The sequence below is a fragment of the Penaeus vannamei genome, chromosome 20 (genome assembly GCF_042767895.1).
Source record: "Penaeus vannamei isolate JL-2024 chromosome 20, ASM4276789v1, whole genome shotgun sequence".
Taxonomy (NCBI): domain Eukaryota; kingdom Metazoa; phylum Arthropoda; class Malacostraca; order Decapoda; family Penaeidae; genus Penaeus; species Penaeus vannamei.
Genome location: NC_091568.1, coordinates 25,709,427 through 25,716,926, shown reverse-complemented (window position 1 = coordinate 25,716,926; position 7,500 = coordinate 25,709,427). Strand labels below are relative to the sequence as shown.

Here is a 7,500-nt window from a genome sequence, read left to right as displayed (position 1 = left end):
ATTTTTGTATTTGTGTCACTTCTTTATCTTTCTATATTGTTCCATTTTCTATAACAAAGATTGCACCACCAGTCAAAATAGGATCCTGGGCATGTAAATAGTGTCCTCCCTGGAGCAGGTACTCTTCCAGCCATGGCTCATGGTACATTCCACCATCATTCATCAGTGGGAATAATTCAAGAGCCCCTTCCTAAATGTCCAATGAGTCTAATCTTTTTCCACGAGATTTGTGCACTCCTGGCAAGTCATTTCCATCACCCTAGCCTTCAACTAAATTTTTCATGATGGCATATTCCTGCCACCCCAGCCCTTAGCCAAATTATTTCATAACATAATGGTCTCATCACACAGATCCTACGGTTAAGGACTAAGAAACTGATGGATATTTTCCCTCTGAATGTAAAGAGACACAAAAGAATAACATTTAAAAATACATTAAATGCTACACTACACTGTGCATGTACAGAAAATAAACCAACAAAGATTAAATGTAATGACTATGATATTTCAAGATTAACAAATATATAGCTGAGAATGTATATACATAATTTGTCTCCTCATTCAGCTAAAAAAAATGTTTGATAGCCTAAAATTTATTTCTAATATAAATTATTAACTAAATCTACTTTACCTGTGCAGTATATCTAGAACTTATCAAGGAAAAATAATATAGTTGTGTTATTGCAGACAGTTGTGACATTATAATGCCATTATTCACATATCTATGACACTTAAATATTTCTAATAAGTCTTTCTATAAACAATCAAGAACAATAAAATGGCAGCTATGACAGGGAGACAAAAGTGCCTATTTCCAAACTACTATTGAGTATCAGTTATAACTACATAAAAATATAAATGTTTTTTTCCTTACTATATACCCTATACATAGCAAACATTATGTACATTATTATGAATTCAAAAAAGATGAAAAGCAAGAATCATATCACTAGGAAGACAATATCTTAACCATTAAAATCTTTTACTGTCAAAGTTTAATATCTATCTTTAACTAAACTATATGTTCAAAGCATACATCTATTATGTACACTGACATGCGCTTTCAGTCCATCTCCAGTATGTAGGCCTATTGCTCAAAAACTGTTAATATTTACTTAAGATACTGTCCACATGTATATACTGTTAACCTGGCATCTCCAATGAAGTCTTTCCTATACTTTGCATAGGAAATAACATATAGCTAAAATATCAAAATACTAACCATTCTAAGGACTGAAAATGATAACGACCTCCTTTGGTAAAATAACAAACTGAAATAATGATAACAGCTGGCATGATGAAGTGATTATTGGCTTGCTCAGTGGACAAATAACTGTATGCTAAGAATGTTGTTTGATATAAGCAAATAATTAACTGCAATTTACACAGGTAGTTTACTTTCAAAAGTTATCAAATAAAACACATATGCAACCATAATTATACTCATGTACTTTGGCAATGTTTATTGTATAGATGCCCAGCAGTGTTCCATTTCTTTCCCCTTTTCAATTTTCACTTACAGGTCAAACTAATGTATTGACCTTTTATATAAATCAACTAATCTGTTAATTAGAGCCACAACAAACAAGTTACTATATCAAAGCAATGAAGAGGAAATTAGTTTTGAAAAAAATATAAAATCAATAACAATGAGTACTGCTGTATAAGCATACTATTCACTGTTTGTTCCTCATCTTTAACTGAATTTCCTGCTCAGGATGCTGGTAAAATTCCACAGTGATGATAGTAGCTTTAATCAGACTGTTAGAAGAAATTTTGGAAAGTGAATGGAGAAGTACGCTGGTAGCAATTTTTATAAAATGGTAATGTGTAGAGTCACTGAGTAGCTATGTGGGAGAACAAGCCAAGGACTATATTGTAAAAACTACAGAAATCTCTCCTGAAGTTTTACATACTAAAGCAGAAGCAAAAACTATGCAGCATTATATGGAGGTTTAGACTGTACTAACATAGTGAGAGAACAATCAATGCGATATCTAGTGCTAAAACATATTTTCGCTGATGGTGGTGCTTGAATCGTTCTCCTGCGGAGCTACTCAATTATGGCAGCATAACATTGATAACACATCACAGTCACAAAAGAAAGTAATGGAAGCTAAGCTTACAGGAGTGCTGATCTGAAAATAGCATGTCAGAAAAGAGCACTAAAGATGCAATGCATGCTTTGAGAGTATTGATGTAGAAGTAAAAAGATGGGCAGGAGCAGGATTGTGAGTTAAAAAGAAATTATATGAGGAAGATAGTAGCATCAGAGAAGCAGCAACATGTGAGTACAGTGCAGGCTATGTATGGGAACAATGTGACAGTCATAAGGTGTGCATCAGGGATAATGGACAGGGTCAAGATCAAAGTGGGACAGCATCAGGCATAACCTCTGAGCTCAATCTATACTGGTGATGGACAGACAGATAGATGTACAAGATCAGACACAAGTCTCCTTGAACTATGATGTTAGCAAATGATATTATGACTTGTAGTGAGAGTACAGAGCAGACCCAAATAAGTCAGATGTGGAGGTACACACTAAAAAAAAAGATGAATGACAGATCTTTATGCAAACTTTACACAGATTAGATATTCTAAGGAAAGTTCTGTAACAATCACTATTTTTTTCTAATGCTTCCTGTCAGTTCCATTACCTGGGTACATTCTTAATATTACTTCCATACCTGTTTTTTTATCACAGCAGCACTGAGGCTGATAAACTTTATCACAAAAATTAACCATCATAGTTCCCTTTTCTTCATTGTTAATATTCATTAGCTATGTGCTGATAGCTCACAATAGAATTTAGTATAAGAAATTACTCATGCAAACAAGTACCTTTCAATGCAAGTTTAATTTATAAATAGATGATATGTAAATCAGAACCTTAAAGCAAATTTTTTTGCGATGCTACAAATGTTGATATAAGCCACTGAAAACCCTATTGATCTTTAAACAAAAATGAATACCATATAAACAAAATTACTACTTTCACTGATAAGCAGAATAAATAAAAATTAAGATTACATTCTAGAAAATATGTATTAATCACCTCTATAAAATGAGTCTACATACTGCAACACACATAAAAACCATAACCCACTAAAATCATTTTCCTTTCCTAGACCTTTAAGAACTACTCTATGCAGGATATCTCCACATAAATCTATATGACATTTGCAAACGTGTCATATCTAGAAAGAACTAAAAATGCAACCTTCATCCACATCTTATATTTTGTTATGATCTGTGATAGAAGTCCAATTTACTAATGATGATGTGGTATCAAGAAAAATTATAACCTCTGAGACTTTAGCTTTTTGGCTGAAGGTAACAAATTTCTACCACATTCATTATGGCAAGATCAAGTTTAAGCTGGCCCCTTATTTGAGGATAGGGTCATTCCATATCAAATGTAATAAACTGTAACCCACCATGCAGAATGTCATTGACTATCTAAATATTTGTTAACCCCATTGAGAACATTATACAAAAATAGAAAAAAAAGTTAATATCTCAAGCAGTTTCAGATTTACAGCTAATCAAAAAATGCCTCATTTTAGGGTGCAGCATCACCCAAGTTTGACTTGCATGAGGATGCTCTGACTTCTGATGCATTTTAAAATAATTTTATACTTCCTGTGTGAATGAAAATTTGTACCCTACATCTTTTGATGTTGAAGAATCCAAAAATCACACTTAGAATATCATGAAATCAAGTTATCTTTATGAATTTGGTCAATGAAACCACTCATTGATTTCAGGAACTTTTTAACCTCTTTATTTTGAGCCAATTTTTTTCTACGTCTCCCTAAACATATAGCAGTTTACTTTATACAACTTGAAAGAGCATTTTTTAAACTGGTAAAAAACACTAAGAGAACCATGTGTATATAGAGGCAAAAGATTATTACAGTTGAAAAACTTTTATTTTTTGTAAAAATTTGTCATTATACAAAAATAGTTACCAATTATTTTGAAATATTTGAAACTGTTGAAAAATACCAAGAGAACAATTTGTATATGGAAGAGACAAAAAATTATTGCAGCTGAAGAACTCTTTAGATTTTTGTGAAAATTTGCCATTGGACATATATTGTTACCAAATATTTTGAAATATTTGCTTACAAGCATGGCCTTAAGAGTTCATAAAAAGTCAAATAGTTTTATAAGATCTGGTATTTGAAACCCTTTCCATGTATCAAGATCAAATCATCCACAGAATAGTGTTAAAGCCACTTCAATGGACTTCGAGATATCTGAAGTTGAATCATCCTTTTCAATAAGTCAATCAAGAATTCTAGGTAATTGTCTTTCATTTTTCACCCAAAAAATACAAAGCATTTGAAAGCATTGTCAAGTCTTTTATGTTAATGTAAACTTTGACAGCGCTGTAGGCACATTTAAGAAGTTATTTGCAGCAGCTGTGGGAATTGAAGACATCGTTCTTGTTTTGAAATGGGAGTCACTGCTGATCAGTCTATAAAGGATCTTGAAAAGAAAGCTCATTATCTTGACAAATTAGCATTGTATGATAAGGTAACTATTTGCAAAGTGCTGATAGAACAAACTAGTTACCCAGAGCATGAGTCTTGATAAGTATACTGACCTCCTCATTGAAACCATTGATACCTTAACTACTCACTCATTCATTACAAAATGCAAAGTATCTAAGTGTAGAAAGGAAAATCTTCCTGAAAATTCTTTGATAATTCTTGGGGACTTTGCAGAAAACTTTACAGTCCTTTAATTGGACTAAGCATTACTGCACCTCATATTCAATAGTTATCATATATTACATAAAAAGGGAAACCTTTTGACAAACAGTTTTACTTTGTGTCAGGTGATTTAGACCTTGATACCAGTTTTGTCTATGAAATAGTTACTAAAAATCATCAACTCGGAGATGGCTTTCTTTGACATGGTTGAATATTTCCCTGATGGGAAGTACAAAAACTTATGCTATCATAAAGCAGGTTTCAGCACTGATGCAAACTGGACTTTCTCTGCAACAAGTCAAGGCAAATCACCATGTGATGGAATATGGGAAACAGTCAAGAGATTGACAGCCCAAGCAAGCTTGTAGAGACCATTGTCTGAGCAAATTCTCACTGTTTCAAGGATGTGTATATCCTGCCTAGAGAACATTTCAAACATCAGATTTTTGTTTATTTCAAAAGAAGAAATGAGTGGTGTTCATAGAAAGTTGCAAAGTAGATTTGACTCAGGATATATGTTACATGGGACCAGGAGCTACCACTTCTGTGAGCCACAAACATTTAGCATCATTGCTTACAAGTGAACATCCAAAGATGATGTTTTTGCAGGCACATTTAACATTACTGGGAACCTCAAAACATGCATTCCGCTGAAGACACTAAGCTTCAATGACTATGTTGCCTGAAATGAACTGCCAGACTGATGCAACCATAGCTCTCACTAACTACACTTATAATAAAACTGTAGTTGATTTAAAACATATATGTAATATTTTTAAAACAAATATGCAATATTTTCACTCCGGAAAACTGAAAGGTTTAATTTGTTTTTTGCCTTAAAGTAGAGTCATCACAGAGTCACTCTGACCATACCTTTCATATATGAGTAGTTAGGACTTCTGTGGCATCATGCTTTTATAAAACTGTTCTGTGGATGCTTTGAAGTCTTGATGCTTAGAAAGTTTTAAATGACAGATCTTATAAAACTGTTGGGCATTTTATGAACTCTTGAGGCCATGCTTGCAAGCAAATATTTCAAAATAATTGGTAACTTTTTTTGTATAATAACAAATTTTTACAAAAAACGTTTTTCAACTGTAATAATCTTTTGCCTCTATATACACATGGTTCTCTTAGTGTTTTTTACCAGTTCAAAAAATGCTCTTTCAAGTGGTATAAAGTAAACTGCTATATGTTTAGGGAGACACAGAAAAAAATTGTCTCAAAATGAAGAGGTAAACATTTTCATGAAATCAATGAGTGGTTTCATTGACCAACTTCATACAGCTTCATTTCATATTTTAAATATGATTTTTGGATTCCTCAGCATCAAAAGGTACAGGGTACAAATTTTCATTCACACTGGAAGTATGAAATTAATTAAAATTGCATCAGAATTCAGAGCATCCTCATGCGAGTGAAACTTGGGTGGCATCACACCCTAAAATGAGGTATTTTTGATTAGCTGTAAATCTGAAACTACTTGAGATATTAATCACAATTCTAAGGGGGATACCCAATAAACAGCCAAGGTCTTCAAGCTCTATCTATATTGCATGAGGCTTGCTCACATTTGCAAGCATGTCTAGAAAAGAGGCCATATATTGGTCAATGACAAAAAGTGCTGGTTAATCAACAATTTACTGTTTTTGGATTTATATGAACACATCTGGTGTCACAAGAATCAATATCCCAGTAAAAAAAATTACAAAAAAAATACTAATATTTCTTACTTACATCATTTGTAATAGCAGTCCTCCACAAACGCCTCTGGCCGTGGCTAGAGAAATACATTGCCTGCACCACAGTTCCTCATGTCATAGTGGCACAGCGAGTGTATTGCCCTACATCACCATCACTGCTATGACACCTTGCTCACCACAACCTCTGTGGAAATGCTAGGAATGAGGGCTGAATACTGAGGGCAATGGATCATTACACACATGCACCCTTAGGGTTTTCCACTTGTTTAATATGAGGGTTCCAGGCTTTCATGGGATATAGCCTATATCCCTCGAGATTTCCCGATATGATGGTCTTGCTACTCTCTTTATTTTCTTTCCCTATTCAAATAATGTTCACTTTATCATTATGTATTGTTTTAAGGCTTTGATATCCACTTTATTTTTTCCAATCACATTGTCCAAGCACAGGACTCGGGTTTTGCCTCACAGATACAACGCATCACCACTGCCACCACAACTCGTTTACAGTTTGGCCTCTACGACAAACACCAGGAGAGAGGACCAAGTGCTGGTTCGAGGAACCGTCCACACGAACGCACCCACGACTCGGGTCTTGCCTCGCCGAAGTAGCAGACGAGCTTTGTTTACCTGCGTAGACGGCGCATGCGTAGTAACAGCTGACTGGAGGAGAGCGTGTCATTCATAAAAAAGTCGTTGGGTAGGGTTAATTTTTTAATTAAATAATATTTTTCTCTTAGAATACTTGCGTTCTTGAGACATAACGAGTTGAGAATGAGAATTTCTTCGACCACGAAAAGCGCGTCATTCAGAAAAAGTCGTTGGTCGGCTAGATTTAAATAAAAAGTGTACACATGAAATGATTGTGCAATCAAATTATTACAAATTAGAATTGATTTTCATCTATATATAGAGGGAGATATCGAATCGTAAAGGGATCACACGCTATTTAGAAATTTCCGTCTATATATTTTTTTCTATAATGCCGAAACTTTTAGAACCACATACCATATCATTATTGAATTTTATCGAAATGTAAACTTATGTCATATACGCGTTTTACTGTTAAACAC

At 33.9% G+C, this 7,500-nt stretch overlaps 1 protein-coding gene across 2 annotated transcripts in view; it reads right to left on the bottom strand.

Moving 5' to 3' along the window:
• Positions 1 to 7,089, bottom strand: part of SCAP (SREBP cleavage activating protein) — a 55,411-nt gene extending 48,322 nt beyond the window's left edge. Inside the window, exon 1 of one of the 2 annotated variants that reach the window (XM_070135231.1) lies at positions 6,462 to 7,089. The gene's annotated coding sequence lies outside the window, so the exon portion shown is untranslated. The remainder of the gene's footprint in view (positions 1 to 6,461) is intronic. The other variant, XM_070135230.1, reaches the window with a different exon arrangement.
• Positions 7,090 to 7,500: the final 411 nt, after the last annotated feature.